This window comes from Anoplophora glabripennis, unplaced genomic scaffold (assembly GCF_000390285.2).
Source record: "Anoplophora glabripennis isolate ALB-LARVAE unplaced genomic scaffold, Agla_2.0 scaffold204, whole genome shotgun sequence".
In the NCBI taxonomy this organism is placed as follows: domain Eukaryota; kingdom Metazoa; phylum Arthropoda; class Insecta; order Coleoptera; family Cerambycidae; genus Anoplophora; species Anoplophora glabripennis.
Window position 1 is genome coordinate 51,956 of NW_019416349.1, and position 19,167 is coordinate 71,122.

Consider the following 19,167-nt stretch of genomic DNA (forward strand, 5'->3'; position numbering starts at 1 on the left):
ATGTATGCCGTGTTTAATTGTGGGTGTAAAGTCGAGTGGGTGGAATAAGGAGGGATTTAACAATTTTGGGAACGTCACATGAGGCTGTCGTAAACATGAAGCTTCTTTGGAACATATATGGTGTGTTAATGTTCGTAGAAGTCCTTGAGCCGAACTAATATTTCAGTTTTATAAAATCTAAATGATAATCCTTCTCGTGAACGTCAGTTTTTCGGTACTATTGCAAATGCAACTAAAAATTTCCAGATTCATTTAAAGCCCGCGGCGCTTTTTTTTTTTCTTTTTGCTCGATGAATATGCTTCACCCATTCTCAATGTCACGAGTCGACACTCTTTCGGTCATCGGTGTTTAAGAAAGCGTATAACACTGCACCTTTTAACTAAATGCTTGGCCAGTGACGAATCATACTCGGGGCAACCATCTAACAGTATTGCACCTAGAGATTGCACTCCAGTGTCATTTTTTCTAGGGTTCACTCTTTAAAAAGTATGTTTTACAAGGGTTGCCTTTTATATTTCGGGAATAATAGAGAACAGAAAAAGAAATTAATCATCTTATATGGCTTTATTGTTTTTCAAAATATTCTCCACGGACATCAGCATACAGTTTGAAACATTTGAAACAGGGACATCCTCATAAAATTTACAGGGCGATTTTGATCAAATTTATTTTGAATTGTAGAGAGGGGAAACGTGTACTTTTGGACCAAGTGTCATCCTCTTTATACAAAAACCAAGGCCTGCCAGATCATTTTCAGGACAGTAAAAATTGGAGAAACCATATTAGCGATTTTTTTTAGAAAAAATTTGAGTTCACCACTGGATGAAGCGACCCTTAAAATGGGCCTATCCCAAATTTCATAAAAAAATATTGCATATTAATAATTCTGTGTAAAATTAAAAATCACATGAATTTTTTTTGTCTGACGAAGCAAGTCATGGAAAAAATGTCAAAAATAAATGACAATAACAATTTTTATTCATAATAATATTCAACAAAATTATTCAAGTTTCAAAAGAGAAGAGCTAATTAAATTCTTGTTATTACCTCCACCAATCCGCCGTTTATGTCAAGGCATTTATCATACCTTTTTTGTATTGTAACGTACTTTATTTTGATGGACGGTTCTGTTCTAACGTTACTTGTGGACGCCCCGGTAGACTACCAACTCTAAACGGAATTTTAATTCGCAATTTCAAATTCTAATTTACAATATTCATAAGCGTCACTGACGTCCTTGTTTGGACGCCTAATTTTGTGACGTTCCTCGACTATTGTTTTATCGGCAGCGGTGGTCGGCAGCCGGCGGAGGTGAGTGACGTCACAGGAACATACTCCGGATTATAATCTTTTTGTTCCATTAGTCTCGGGCGCCAGTTTCCCTATCTTTTACGTGGGGTACACTCCATGTGAACCCTATCCTCGGTGTAGATTAAGTACTCGGGAAAGCTACAGTGAAGAAATTTTAAATCCAGGGGTCTGTTATATTTCTCTTACTTTTAATCAAAGTAGTTCTCTGAGTGTTATTTTACTTTTAAAATAAACGGACTTATTAGTGTAGGTCACAGGAAGATATTATGACTTTGCTGATCGGAATTTATCAATGTTATCGGTGTTAAGTATGACGACAACTGGAAATATATTTACTAGATATATTTTATATTAATAAAACCTACGGAAATTGAAACAAACAAAAGTAAAGTAGATTCTAATTACAATTATTATAACCAACTAAAATCAGAAATATACAAATAATTTACAAGCGGTGGGAATAAAATAAAATGGGTTAGAGCAATTATTTATGACGGATTTAAAATGCCTATTCGGTTTTCCGGTGCTGTAAATAAATACAAAATTAGCAAATGGTCAAATATCAGGACACAAAATCGGTATGGTAGAAAAACGGAGTATTAGGTGTTTTGGTTTATTTTTACAATAAACAATCTAATACGTTAAGAAACGGTAAGTACGCCAAAATAGTTATTCGGTTTTAGTTGCGGTCGGTGCTAGAAAGGAAAAAAAATAAGGTTAATAAATTAGAGTAATAGCATTGTATAAGTAAATATAGTATTATATTTCTTATGGCCGAATAGTTGAACAAATTTTAGTTCTCGAATTCGTTACAAGGAGGAGGGAGGAGCCATATGTATGTAAACTTGATATTTAATCGTTCACGTTCAATTTTACACTTTCGATACTGCGCCATCTTATGTTCAATAGTTAAATGATCCATTNATTATTGAATAAAATTACAAAACTGTATAGTAAAATTACTAATCAAATTTTTTGTAACCGCTTGGTAAATTTCCAAAAATATTTTGTAATTTTATCAAACTCAATTCAAGTGAATTAAGTGGTATAGTTACAAAACTGCACAGTAAATTTACTAAGCATTTTTATGATAAATTATTGAGTAAAATTACAAAACTGTGTAATAAATTACTATTCAAATTTTGCGGAACTGCTTGGTAAATTTCCGAAAATATTTTGTAATTTTCTCAAATTGAGTTGAAGCATTCTGTTTAGTAAATTTACTAAATTGTTTTGCGTTAAAACTTCCTACACATTTTTAGTAAAATTACCAAAGAAATTTTTAACAGTGTACCTTGATTGTTTATTTGAAAAGGAATATTGGGCGGCACAGACCGAGAAAAACTAGTGCATTTACCAAAGAGCGCGTTAAAAAGTTTTCAAATGAGACACAAGATGAATAATTTCTAATTATATATGACTACGAATGACATAGAAGATCAATAATACCTCGTTGTAAATAATCCAAATGCGTATACAACGGTCCTTTACCGTAACAGATTAAGTAAATTAACAATTCCACTGCTTTTTTAGAAAATACACTGAGCTCTGAGCAACTCATATGAAAAGCGAACATTTATTTTTAAATTATTGATACAGAAAATACAGAACGCAGGTGGTCAGGTAGTGGGGAGGGGAACTATTGGAAGTTGGTAGTTAAAAATTGTTAAATAACTAGAGTACCTTGAAAATTATAACGGCCATTCATTTAGAAGGACCTTGAAAGTGAAATATTGGTGCTAATATTTAAGTTATAGTACGATTACCACACTCAATCATATCCAAGGCCTCAATCTGCTTGCTCCTTGGAGAAATCTGGTTAGTGGTTGCGATACTTGACTATTTATTTGTCTGTTCCAAATAGTACGCAGATTAAGGCCCAGTAATTTTACTGCAACTTAAATATTCACACCTACATTTTACCTTCACTTTCACCCTTTCTAGAGCAGATCGAGGCTCTCTCATATACCTCTAACAGGCTCCCTAGAGATCCCAGACAGTTCAATCCGTGGAATAGGCAGATTGAGACCTCTATACCGTTTGGTAATTCCTTCCCATTATTTTACCTTAACCTTTCACCCCTCTAAGGAGTAGGCATATCGAGGTTCTCAGTGACTTTCTAACAGACTCCTTAGAGATCGCCAACAGTTCGATCATCGCTTCCCATCCTTTTTCCTTCAAAATCTAACCAAATTTAAATTCTTGAAAATGCCTCCAAACTGGAGCCGAAACGTCGAAACTTAAACAATTTCAGATCCGAGAGCATTCCTCACATTAACAACATCGGAAACCTTCATATCTTTGGAATTAGAAAAATAACCATTCGATGGTTCCATTCCCGAACAATTCAAATACAATTATAATATATGAACAAAAGGACAATCATTCTAAATAAATGAGTCAGCTGAAACTAGTAGCTTAGATAAAAAATGTGGTGGTAATATATCCAAAAAATTTAAGGCACACTCTAAAAAAACGACTTTTTTGAACACACAATCATATTGCATATTTTTAAGATAAATCTTTTTCGTATAGCACATTGGCACATTGCAAAATTAATACCGTACTTTGCTTAAGATTTCATTCACATTTTAAGAGAATAGGAATTTCACATTTAAGAGAAACCGGGATATTTGCAGAATTATAATAAAATGAGTAGGTGTCTTGCGGAAAATTCTATAAGTGTAACATGAGCACGTCTACCTACGTTTAAATTTAGGATATAGGATATGTAATTTTACTGTGTAAATAAGAAGATACAATTTAAATCTTGTTTGCAAATCAAATACAGAATCAGTTTCAGGTTTGCATGGTATAGAAATCAATTACCATTTCAATTCAAAATATTGAATTAAGATTTGTAAATACCATCTATATATTTATACTTGACATAATTAGACAAATAAAGGTACCTAATAACAATAACATACATTTTTTAAATCAATTTAAAAATAGTCAAAAGGCGACAAAATTGCTGTTGCTTGGGAAATTATGTTATCAGGAATTAGTACTTCTTTGAAAGTGTTGCAACAGAGTTTTTGTTCTTTATTTAAGGACCTCGCACGGTCTTTATGAAAATGTAGGCTCGGTTAAATTGGCTGAAATTGTGGTAAGTTGTTTTTTTGTCACTGACCAATAGTCTCCACAGTTCTTGGGTCCTAAAATCAATTATTTTCTACTTAGGGTGGTCTCAGTTAGTTCTGCTGATGATGGTTGTAAAGTAGTATGAGTAGAATATTGCAATAAAAACGGTAACTTTTGTGAAATAACCTTCCCAACTAATCCACCAGCACCAGGTGTTGATTGATGAAAGGCAAACTCGTAATGCACCCCACCTAATGACCGTGACAAACACACCACAAGACTCACACAAAATTATTGTCCATGGATCTCTACACTGTCAGTAATAACGAGCAAACCAGTAAAGTGTCTCAAATACGTAGACAACTTATTCACATCAAGTGTTATTAAACTTACTGGTAACTAGCTGGCCAATCAATTTTGCAGATTAGCACCTTAATACATAATACCAATTCATCAGCAGTTAGTAACACAAATAATTGTTTCTGTAACAATCCTTATTGTTACTCAAATGACATTTTACTGCGCTGGGTATATCTCAAAATATGACTTTACTAATCCATGCAAAGGACACTTAATTATTTCTTCAAAAGATTATGCCAATTATGAGTGATGCTCGTCAAATCAAATAGTTAACTTCTAAATAAAAGTGACAATGTAAATTTATAGAACAATTATTTTCAAGGCCATATAGCAATCAATATTCAATATACTCGATGATAAAACACTTAATTATTTCAGTATGACACTGTTAATACTAGATGTGAATACCCAGTAAGGAAACTCACGAGTTATATCATTGTATAAGTAAATATAGTATTATATTCCTTATGGCCGAATAGTTGATCAAATTTTATTTCTCGAATTCGTTACAAGGAGGAGCCATACGTATGTAAACTTGATATTTAATCGTTCACGTTCAATTTTACACTTTCGATACTGCGCCATCTTATGTTCAATAGTTAAATGATCCATTACACAGATATTTGGAAATACAGTTTTCTTGAGATGAAATGACAGGGTAACGGAATAAATTCATATCACGTGACATGGAAATTAGTAAAATACCAGCTACCGGCAAATACGACAAAAAAGCTTCAGTTAATGCGGTTTGAGGTTTGAGTTTTTATCTAGGGTTTGAGAAATTATTTAAATAAGATAACATTAGTTAAATCAATATGTGTGTAATTTAAGCAAGATATTTATTTTAAATTCATTAATTTCAGTATAGCAATAACAGGGCCGGCTGCAAAATAAATTGCAGCCGCTTCATAAATACATAAAAAACAATTATGAACGAATATGATATCAAGGAGTTATATAAAAAACAATTGAATGTTGCGTTTTAAAGATATAAACAAAATTAAATTCCTCTACTTTTTCTGATTACAGGAATATATACATAAGAATATGTCATATGTTTGCTTAGACACATTGCATAATATTTTGTTAATGAAAAGTAAGAGATTTTTTTTTTATTTTTAATTTTAATTTTTACACGTAACCCGTTCATTAAATTTTGACAGCTATCTGTGTTCAATTTAGTCTTGAAATACTTTCAAGAGTTGGACGAGCTTCCCCCACCACTACGCCGCCGGCCGCCGGACAGTTTACTTAGCGAGTAACTTCTCTTTAAAGGGCTCGTGAGTCGTTAATTTTCCACATTTTTCAATGCAATTCATGGGAAATCGTAGTTTACGTCGTAAACTTTATTTTGCGAAAAATTCAAGTTTTAATATTTATAAACAATTGCGCTACGATTTAAAAAAAAATTCGTATCTTGGCTCCTGTTGGTCGTAGACTTTTTTTATTTTAAAACTGTATTTTTTTGCCAGCTATCCATTGCATCTATTTTCGGTGAGATAGCATAAATAGCAACAATGGTATTCAAATTGTTTATAAGCGAAAAACGCACGGTTTCTTAATGCACAATTTGAGAATGTTAATGTCAAAAAAACCGTGATATTTTTTAATAGGTCGCTTAATTGCGTCTTTAAGATTACAATGACGCTTTCAGAATCATGTTTGATTGAAAATTAACGTTTGTACAGAGGCTTAAAGTTCATAACTTTTGGAGCCTCCGCTATAAACAAATAGAATTGTGCGAAAACTATTGCACCTACAGCGCCCACTTTTGGCACACTTTTATAGTATGACAAAACCCTCAAATTGTCATAGGTTTTATAAAATTTTAACAACAAATCCGATAGTTATTGATGCTTTTCCCTGCAAAGTGAAAAAACTGTTTTCCTCACTTATTTGTTTAAATAAAAAAGTTAGCTAAAGAAAGTGATTCACGAGACGAGAGATGTCTTGTATTATGTTCCTTTAGACAATTTTACAATAATCTCGCGGATAAGACTTTTTTCGAGTTTCTCTTTTATTTTCGCTAATTTTCCTGGTGTAGTAGATCTGCCACCGTGTATAGTGTATACAATATGATGTTATGATGCCCATCGAGATGCGTATTTTAAACGGAGCGAATATACCCCCCGGCGACGACACATGCGACCCTTTTATAGAATGATACATTAATTCCCCAACCATCTGGAATGGTCAATTACAAAATTTTTTGGTAGACCTAATATGTTTTATTTCAATAAATATAAATAAAAATAAATTTGTCAAAATTACATTTTTTTATTTTTTCGCATATACCTCTTATATTTCCAGAACTAATTTAGATAGAGACATCATCATGCATTCATTTAAGAACATTGAAAGAAAACTTACAGCGATAAAATTAGTCAAGTCTTTATATACTAGATACTAGACAATGCCAAGACCTACCTACGTCAATTTCTAGTACTACTTTTTTTTTGGAATGACGAAAACTTGAAATTAGTAGGTATAAAATTATTAGATATAAGTATATACATTCTTGATAATATTTTTGACATACCGACGTTACTCTGGCAGCTTTTTACAAACCTACGAAAATCATTTTCACCGACACTTTGGCTTTTTATTGATAATTAGTAATCACAATGACCGAGCCGTAAGAAATAGGACCCCGATCATGGACCACGAAAATGTTCTAGTACAATTTTCCGTGGGACACTTTGTATAACTTTAATATTATATCATGTCGTTCAGCCAAAATACATTTAGTTTTATCTCATTCTTACACATCGCTTTTGACTGTGCTGTCTTTATGTATCGTACCTTGGTATTTATTCAACACCTACGCTTATATTTACATCGATTATTATCGGTAATATATATCTAATTCAGCTGAAGGCACATTTAGTTGACATCTTGATGTAATCTTCGTGTGAATTAAGCTAAGTATCAAGTTAAGCTTCCAGGTTTTTAAATTTTTTATTGTTATAAAGCCATAAAGAATACTACAATATTCACCATAATAAAATCATCAGAGAATATAAAGTATTCAAAATGTTGCAAGCATGCCTTATATATTCGTATCAAATTATTAACGGTTTAGAAAAAATTGTACTTAGCAGTACCTTAAAATTATGCAAAAAATATTTTTTTCTTTGTCACACATTTCATCTGTACTTATCATTATGATCATATACACGCCATATTTTTTATACAATTTTACGATTAAAAATTAATTCACTATCTTTCTAATCAGTTTTATATCACGGAAAATAAATTGAGCTGTACTTTACTTTACTTACACAAATTTTAACAGAACATAACAGCCATTTTTAATTTTAAAGTTTCAAAAGTAATTTATTAAAAATATATAAAAAATTAGGTATAATAATAACTAACAACATTGTCATAAAAAAAACGTTTTTTTTTAAATGATATTGTTTTAACTTTTAGTCTTTTACAATATCACATATAAGAATAAGTAAGTGTTAAGTTTCAGTGGCCAAATGAATAATCAAATAGACTGATATTCATTTACTGAAGAGATAGAATATTTATAATTAAAAAATATAGTTTGATTGACATTCCCGTAATTTCTTGATGTAACAAAGTGTTATTTGTTTTATACTCTTAATACCATTTTTACTAAATTACATGAAGCATTTACCTTAATAAACAAAACAGTCATCTCCTGCTTAAAAGTATCTAAGAATTTAGAACATATTATGTTTTTGTTGTGGACGCCTTTATTATTTTGTATATGTAGTTGTTTTGTGATTGAGTATGAATTATGAGACTCTCTCAGTGTGTGGGTTCCTTTGTTTTGTTTTATTTTTTTATTTTTTTTTTTTAAAATATCAATATATTACTAGATTTAGCAGGTTATAGGTTTTGTTACAATTTACAATAATTGTTGTAATCCTTAAACTAGATGAATGAACAATACACCCCCCCCCTAAATTTCTACTATAACAGTGCATAAATGTGTTTATACTGCCAGTAGTTGAATTGGTTAAAATCGTGCATTAGTTACATATAAATATGCAGTGAGAATTTTGATGTAAAGATTTATATAGCGCTTTGTATTTCAAATTTGCAAATTTGTTTAATAAGTGTCGACACTCACAATGACAGATTTCTTGCTGTTTGTTAAATCCGCATGTAATCACGCTGTATTGCGAAATCTCCTATACGTAGTCGCGCTGTTCGGACGTTCTCTCGTTGAACTGGCGTCTCGCCGCGAGGTTTGCCGAAGTATTCTTTATGTTGCTGTTACAGGAATTCCTTCAGGTGAAACTACACTGCACTATATGTTTTATAGATTCTACTTTTCACTTTTTTATTTATGCAAATTCATCTTATTTCAATTTGTTGTTTTACCAGTTGCTTGTGTTGAGACTGTTGAATGTTTTTTCAGACTAATGTCACTTCCACTAATGTAACATTCTGAGTTTTGACTGTTGAATTTTGTCACGACATTAGATCACCAAGATGGCTGTATACAAATTTTTACTGACTTGTTGACTATAACTGATAGTAACTGTTTTTCTAGGATCAAACTAACTATGTTACTGCTACAGGTAAACATGGAAGACTGGCTACCTCGAGCCCATATAGGTTTTATCAAACGTGAAAAACAAGTGAAGTCTCTATAGCAACATAACAATCATTTTTTTGAAATTTTATTTATGCAAATACTGACTTTTGGATTGACTTGCATGCATGAACTTTCCATTTTTAGCTTCCTTGCATTTTTCTGCGTTTTTTGACACCAATTACACATTTCTAGGTTACGTTAAAAGTTATGCCAAATTTTTACTTATTTTTACAAAATTTACCTTAATTTTGATGAATAGACTAATTCTCAGCATGTATGTCCTTTCTATGTCTTTAGTACTACGTATTAAACACCGTTTACACAGTCTTTATTCGTTTTTTCAGATGTAAACGAAAGAAAGTTTTAAAATACTCCGTTCCGACAAGCATTATAAAGTCTACACAACAAATTGACTTTTGGTTGGAGTTTAAACACATTTTATGGAGTTATGAGTGTCTTTTAGATTCTACACTTATGATTTTGCAGTCTTGATGCACTTTTACAACTAACAATTTACAAAATTTTAACGGAACAACAACTGTCAAGATTTATATGCTACAAAAAGTTTTCACAGATGCATAGCTTCGTTTACATACCAGTTTTATTGAATGAATCGGAATTATATGTGAAATACCTTCATCTTACGTCAATGACTTGTCAAAATTTCACTATGATGATTAAATGTGCTCATGCCAGAACTTATAATTGACTTATAATATTGTAACTTTGTTCTTGTACAACATGAGTGCATTAGCATAGTTTAATGAATATGCAAATTCAAATTTAGTTATAACTTTGACAGTCGATACGTTTTGTCGTGAAAATTTCATTAATTACAAATTTTTAACTTATATTATCTATAAACATCTTTCATTTAAATCCATTATAGTAATTCACATCCAGTTAGTGACTATTTTAAATAAATTTACTATGAAAATTTGTGATAATTCGCTACTTTTGTGTCTCAATGCCGATAAATGAATTGATTTAAAATTTCCAAATTAATAAAACATAAAAATATCATGACATTAAAATTATTATCACTGACATAAAAGTTACAGGGAGAAACAAATTAGAAATCTTGCATATCCATAACACTAAATTATTTTTAAATCGTAAACTTTTATAAAAAAATGTGATTTAATGAGATTATTAAAAAATTAATTCTTCGTTTCAGAGCTGTCGCCAAAAAATATTTTTTTTTTCCAAATTCAATGCTCTGTTATTTCTAAACTGTTAATAAGACAAACTTAAAGCTTTATCTTCTTCCGATTTTTTTTTACACATCTCGTTACCCTGAACATTATACCAGTGAATAGTTTTTCACAAATAAATTTTTCATTATTTATATGTTACTAAAACATACCGGGGCTTTAAATAAACAATTAAATTGTTCTAGAAAATAAAAACGAAATGTTATCTTATCCTTTACATAACAAATCGGAAATTTGTCGTAAAATTCTCGGGCTTATAAGTCACACGGTTTAACTTTTCTCTGAAATAATGGCTTTAGTGTTGAATTTAAATGAGTTTTGTTGACTTCAATGCGTTTTGTGGCTGGCTCTACAAATACTAATCTGCTGAATAGTTTTCTCTGACAGGTGAACCCTAAAGTTTGAAGAAGCCATTCTGATCCGAAAACAAAAAAATTTGGTGAATTATAGTATAGTTAAAATAAATTAATTGGTAGGACAGTCACATGAATGTATTAAACTCCATTGAAACCGAATCGAAAAAAAACAAATTTTCACACTCTAATTAAAATTCTTTTTCAGTTTTTCTTGCTAATCTTTTTTATAAAGGGCAACATGTGATCCCATGTTATCTTGCTGGAAAATCCACTTTTCAACGATGTGATTGCTGTAATCTAGACCGGATTTAGAACTCCGTTAATATAATGTTGAACAATGAGAGGCTACTACAAAGATTCCTAGCGCAGACATACTATGAAATGAAATATCCTTCAATCCTCCCTATTTATAGATTATTTTTAAATTTCCTTTTAAAATTAAAACATTTATTATATATATTTTCTATGTAAATATATACTATGTTCTACCAAAAAACTATTGATCGATTCTAACGAACTTTTTACTACTAATACAGTGAGTTTCAAATAATTATGATGCAGTAACATATTTTTAAAGAATAAACATAGTTTTTGAACGTTTTTGATATAACCGTTGAGAAATACTTACTCACTCAACGGTATAACTAAGAATAAAAAAAATACAATTTTTTTGGTGTTAGTATTAACGTATCGCTAAAAATGTGTTGTGAGCGGTAGTTAATTTTTGTTTTTCTTATGGACGCCATTTGAAGAAAAGGGAAATTCTCTTTATAACGATGTATAATTTATGGAGTTTTCGTAAATAAATAACCAGGATGTTGAATATAATTATCATTTTAATAAAAAAGTCAAGTAGCCATGTGAGACATTTGATTTTTTTCTATAAATTATTTTAATATTTCTTATCTATAATACTTTTACCAACCTTTATTTACATAAGAATAACAAAAGCAGCGAACAAAACAACATAGATAAAACAATAAGTGGTAGATTTAAATTCTATTACAATTGGTTAGAAACACAGCTAGAGTTCTAAGTGGCAAAGGGCTGGTTAAAGATGTGTGCCCAACTGAGCTGAAGTCCTTATGCCCATTCGCATAACGATTATGTGCGCCCAACTAAGCCGAAATGCTTTTAATCATTCACGTAACGATTATATTGATCACCATGGGATACTGCTCCCTTCTAGACCCCATATCTTGTGACTGAAGTACCAGAAAATTAAATGGTGCATAATTTTTGCGTGTCGCTCTGATGATTCCGGTATTTTAGTAGTATGGGCCTGTAAAAACAGATAAAAACAGATAAAGACAGTGTTTGCAAAGACCTATAATATGTAATAAAAAGTTTTCATGTAACATGGAATTCTAGAACATTTCCAGATACTCATTTGTTTGGCACAAATCTACATATAAATGACAAAAATTTTTCGAGTTGAAATTTGAGCTTCTGGGCTTCATCTCTGCTTGGCCTTAAACTAAGAAGTTGAAAAAATTAATCCAATGCACAGGGTGTTTTTACGATGAATTTAGAAAAATTGACAAGAGTAAAGTACATTTGTTTTTAAAAATATCAAAAATATTTACTTAAGAAAGTTATTGAGAACTAAAAGTTACGAGTCTGTCAGTTTTCAATTTTATCTTTTTTTCTCATATGAAATCCTGTGTTTCTTTTGTGTAGTATAAGAGAAAGTAAACGATCGTGAATCTAATGAACCTACTACTTTAAATTAAGGTTCTCAGGCAAAACCACATGAATTCGAGTCACATGGTAATAAGTTAAGCTCGTGCATGAAATTGGAGTTGCATCATCAATGTTAAAGCGCTCGTATTTCTGTAATTCAACACTCGGTGGCATCACAACCACGGCAGGTCTAATTATAGCGCCAATGTTCATTTATTAAATTATTTCCACTCGCTGTTTAAAGTCTATTTGAATTAAATCAGTCCAGTAGACCAGCCCTAATCATTAAATCGATAATTTTCCACCCCCTGGATTTCAAAATTAAACCTGATATATCTCTGCTGACATCGCTATTATTACATAAGTAGGGGACACAATCACGAGGGCAGCTTATAGTTTAAGAGGTTTAGAAATTTGAATATGAATATCATTCTAAGTACTATCTGCATACCGAGTCAAACGTGTTTAATAACAAATTATCTGGGCCTTTATTAATTTCGATAAATTCGAAATTACGAAAATGGAATTAATTCGATTATACATGGTGTTTTCTTTCGGTCATAATTCAGGGGTTGTCTTAAGCTGTATTTTCAAGACCCACGTGCCGTTGAAAATTGATAAAAATTGTACATTTATTGAGATATTCCATTCAAAATTCAAATAATGATAGAATTAATTAATGATAAAAATTGAATTGGTAGGTACACAAATGTGTCAACCGGTAGCAGTGATATTGGCAGGCACTGTTGCTTATAACGTAGGTACATTTAATTCACAATGAAAATTTGAAGAAAAACGGTATAATTTAATTTATACAAAAATGGGTGATTTTCAAGTGTTAATTTTTTATCTTAAAGTGTGCGAATTATACCGCTCAATAAGTATAAAATATCTCTAAAATTACTCTCATTATAAAAAATATACAAGGTGTCCGAAAATTATGCGTCAAGACTTCAGGAGGTCACTTCACAAAAATTAGGGTCACAAAGTCCTATAACAATTTTTCGAAAACTCAATATTAACGGAGATACAGGGTGATAAAAAATTTTTTTTTAGTTTTTCTTAGATAACTTTTTTATTTGTGATTTGATTTTTTCCAAGTCTTTCCTATGTATTACTAGTGTCCTTGTAGATTTATGTTCCAAATATGATGCAAATACTCCAGTGCCAAACGGCCTAACCTGACCTAAATCTTCGATCTATGGCCCACAACTTTTTTGTTTTCACCGCTTTATAAATTTGAACAGCACCAGCAGCACCATGTTAAAGAGTATCAAAAATTATTTAAAAAAGTATCTCTTGTTGCGATACAATAAAATGAACCGTTTCTAAGAAAACGACTTCAAACATTTTCATGTGTTGACGCTGTTTTAAACTGATATTCACAGTTTCAACTCATCAATACAAAATTTATTCACTAACTACATTATTAAGTAACATTTTTATTTAGTCTATGCTCTTATAATAAGTTCTCGAAATGTTGTCCTTCCATTTCGACACACAAATTCATTCTTCTCAGAAAGTTGCGACGAACCCTGAAGAATATGCCCTCTTTTGCTCTTATTATTGCAAAACTGCCAATAATTCGTTGCCTCAGCTCTTCCACGTTATTCACAGGCCTTCTGTATACCAGTGACTTAACATAGCCCCAAAGGAAAAAGTCGTTCGGGTTCAAGTCGGGCGATCTGGCAGCCCACTCTCTGAATCCACCACGCCCTATCCACCTCTCAGAGAAAATTTCATTGAAGTGCTCTCTCACCGTTAAACTGTAATGAGGCGGTGCACCGTCATGCAGTAGCCACATTGCACGTCGCACTCCAGTAGGAACGTTTTCCAACAAAACTGGCAGATCATTTTGTAGAAAGTGTAGGTAAACCTCACCACCAAGCCTTTGAGGAAAGAAATGTGGTCCAACTAAATGATCTCCCACGATGCCAGCCCATACATTCACAGAAAATTTATTCTGGAACCCACGTTCTTCCACCACTAAATGAGGATTCTCGTGACATCAATAATGTTTATTATGTAGATTTATTACACCATCATGCCCGAATCTAGCTTCATCCATGAAAATAATTGAATTGATGAAATTTATGTTGCCATCATGCAGATTTATTATTGTCCTGCAAAAATTCAGTCGTGCAATCGGATCTCTAGGGAGTAGGGTTTGAACCTTTTGATAGTGGAATGGGTGCAGGAGTTGTTCCTGTAAAATTTCATGGACTGAGCTTTTGGGAATATTTTCCTGCGGTGCAATTAACCTGACGTTTATATTAGGATTATTATCAACCACATCCAAAACATGAACTTCAGCCCCACGAGTTCGAGTTCATCGTGGGCGACCGACATCAAACCGTCTCGTCTTAAAAGAGCCAAACTCACCTAATCTCTGATGGACAGTACTGAACAACTGCGGTAGTGGAATTCTTCTATTTGGAAATGGATTATGTATTTGAATAAAAAAAATCGTATCTATACACTTTTTGTTTTGTTAATTGAGTAGCTTTTGTATAGTTATTTTAGATTTATTCAACCGTGTTAAAGGCAATAAGCCTTTAAAGAATAATAACTTGGTAATGGCTCATCTTACGAAACAGGTACAGTATAGCTTTAACCTTAGAAATAATGATAGGAATTAAATGAATCAATTTTCAAAAATCTTCTCTGTATCCGCCATTTCTAATATTTCCGCCACTGTCTGAACAGACATATTTTTGTGTACCAATTCAGTAAATTCCTGATGTTTTGACATGGATTTAAAAAACATTCTGTGTATTTCTTAACCTACTCCTTAAGCTTTTTATTCATGCAAAACCTTTTCTTGAAAGTATATCTAAGAACAGATATTTTTCCGCATAGAATGTTATGACTACTAAAACCATTATAACATCAGTGAACAAATCTAGATCTTCAATTGATACATATCAAAATAAAAATATTGAGTTCATGTCAATTTTGTATTCTAATTTCATTATTTATTTACTATCCAAACCACTGTGTAACATTTTATATGGTTTACTTTTTGGCCACATCTGCTTTGCTGTATAGAGAGAAACTCAACGATCCTTATACACAAGGTATTTGAAAAACAGGAAAAAAAATGAGTGATTTACTTATAAAATTAATGGTATGGTTAAGTTCCTGTGACACATCTCACAAGCAATATTAACATAGTTACACTACCTCAATTATTTTTTTATTAATATTTTGCCATAACTTTCTTTTCGGTTAATTGATTTTTTTTCAAAATTGGAATATCACAAAGAAGAAAGTTAACAATTTTTTAGTCAATAAGGGCGTACTGTTTAAGGGCGCCATATTCTTTAAATAGTGTTTTCCACAAAGACAAATAATTCCAAACATTTAATAACTGAATAATCTGAAGCTTATCAAATAATAGGAATGTTATGTCATGCCATCTGAGTATTTTCAAAGACGCTGCAGTAAAACGAATAAACAGGTGCAAAAAACGATCAAACCATCAAGGTTTTAGGTACTGAAATCTACGAAAATACTAAACTTTTTTAAAAATATAACTCCACATGTAAATATTATTATAACATTTACTTGCTTAGTCCTACATATAAAATGGTTTACTTTTATTTATAAGTACGTGAAAATAATTCTTAAAATGTGGGGTTAGGATAACAGAAACGCATGTTTTACAAACGCTTTCTTTAGTTATTATTATATTTGAGTAAATTTAAATAGTAACAATGAATAAACAGAACATCAAGGATTTTTGACTATTTCTCGGCCAGGGATATGGCCACCTTAAGCAAGTCCTTTAAACTTTTACAATTGTAATATTTTTGTTCCTTGGAACAGTTTACTATCAACAACAAGTGTACCAAATTTAAGAAAAAACCGTTTTACTGAAAAAAAACATTTAATTTTAATTAGCGGAGAAATAACTTTATACACCGAATTTTCGAAATAGTAATTATATCTAGCAACACGTGTCATTATTTTTAGGTGTAATATCATCCCCAAATTTTTTGTTGATAGTTTCCAAACACTCTGCTTATTTAACACAAACCTTCAAACAAACGAGCTACAGTGTGAATAGTGAAAATTACTAAGTATATAGGTTGTTTCAAAATAACGTACAATCCCTACTACTCAACTTAAAGTTAACACGTTCAGCTGTATAAGTGGATAGCTAACAGGGTGTTTCTAAATAACGTACCACCATCCTAGAGGTAAACATCGATAAGAGATCTTATGAAAAAAAAATATTTCCGCGATACATACATATTCAAAAGTAAACTTACCTATATTTGAAATTATTATAGAATAATTTCATGAAACTATTTCCCATTTGCTTGCTCTTATTGTTTGGAGACACTCTTAAGTGATACTTACTACCCTGTTACATATCCTAGGAATGTAAATATATTTGCCTCCAAGGTTTTCCTTTGGGAGGTTTCCCTCTAGGTATCGCTTTCTGTTAGAATTGAGTTAGCAAATAAATTAGATTGGGGTGGATATCACCATTCCATTTGATTAAACTACTCACGGTATGTTGTACAGCCAGCACGTGCTTAACTATATTTGACTGTATTTTAACATTTAACTGAAATTTGTTTTTGGAATACTCTGTATCTGCATGTGTTACATTCAACCATAAAATTATTTAATACTTAATAACTAAATTTGTAAGTTTAGCAAATTGATACAGTAAATGGAGCACATGCGATAGTTGATGGGAACATATTGCCTAAGATTAAATATCTAAATAACTTTGAAGCGTAAAGGATATGGAAGTTTACGGTTTCATGATTAATTAATCATGATTTGCTGTGGTATTGTAAGATTGTTCATGTCAATTAATAAACGAAAATTTGATGAACATTGTGTCTTTTAAGTATTCATTGCATATTACGACTTTCCTATAAAATGTTATAACTTGTTTTAGATGAACTATAATTAAAATGTTCAATAAATTTAATCAAAAATAAAAAGGAAAAATATATATATTTCATTGTTCTTAATTCGATCGCTTCTAATATAGTTTTGATTAAAATTAATTCAAAATGTTTGGCTATTGATGCCATATTTATACAGTTTTCGAAGAAAGAAAAACGTGTACCAATATTGATATAGATATTTATATTATAATACAGTTGGCTTTTGCACAAAAGAATATTGCAATATTAGTTTCCTTAGTTTCATTGGGTTTTATTTAAAGAAAGGAACAGAAAAACTAATAACAACACATTGGTTTTTTTGGTTTATTGTAAAACACCTGCGCATTTGCTAAAGTATCAGGTGAATTCATTGATGGCAAGGGAAACCAATATACAAGGTCTTTAAGAATAATTAAAACCCATGTGACTATGACTGTTAGGCAACCAAACTTATACTAAAGGCAATGATTAAATAATGTTAGTATAAGATATTTTCAAAACTAAATTAAACATTTTTTTGTTTGAAAAAGGTTGGCCTTTTTTAAAAATACAATTAATCTGTATTTCATGCACTCAAAAATGTGTTCAATTTTTGATACGACCAAACAGTTAAAAAATGATAAAAATCTATAGGTATGAGATCAGGGCTTCGAGCAGGCTACACATTCTAGTAATCGAGGTATCACCATAAAATGCCTACAGATATATTATAGCTTCTGCTGCAGTATATGTTGTGGCTCCATCTTGTTGAAAGTGCTCAATCCGCATTTCAGCCTCATGCCAGGGCGTGCTTTGCTATCCAATGTTTCGCTATCATCCTCTATTTATTATATCTCGGAAAAAATTGAACCTGTTATCTATCTTCTTGAAATTGCCACACAGATATTTATCTGAGGATGTAACGATGTTCCAATAAAGTTATATGGATTTTCTGCAACCCAAGTTCTATAATTCTGACTATCTATTTATGTACATAACCAGATAAATGTATCCATACCCCATCGGAACAAAACGTCGGGTCTAATAAATTATTGTCGTTTAAAGCAGCGTAAAGCTGCAAGGTTGTATATATTGACTATATGCTGGAGAATATTTTCCACAATATTTTCAAAATGGTAGGTCCACCTAGACTTGGCAAATGCAGTCTTTTTCTTTGTATTTTTTAATAAGGATTTATTTGTGATTTTTTTAAATTTCAAACATTTACAAGCGATATTAGCTCCTAAAAATGTTTGAAAAAATTGTTGCAAAAACCGACTTTCATCTGTGTTTCATGTAGGTACCACTTAAAAACTGTAATTTTTACACAAAAATAAATAAATATAATACATAAATATAATAACACATAATCTTAAAATATTCGTTTAACTTACTTAAAAACCGTCACGACATTTTGGTGTACTGAAAATAATTTTTTTAACGCAATAGACAGATTAATTTATAGATGAGAAGAAAAATACTGATAAACATTGCTAAATTCTACAAATTACAGGCATAAATACACGAAAAAATACTTGGATTTACATTTCATTTAGACTCTCATTTGGTGATTTTTCTTTGGCTATTTCTTAAACAAGAACCCAGGAAAATCAAATTTATTTAACGCCAAATAAATCTGATCACGTGGGAATTGGGCATTTATGCAGGCTCTGTACTACATACAACAGTAAAG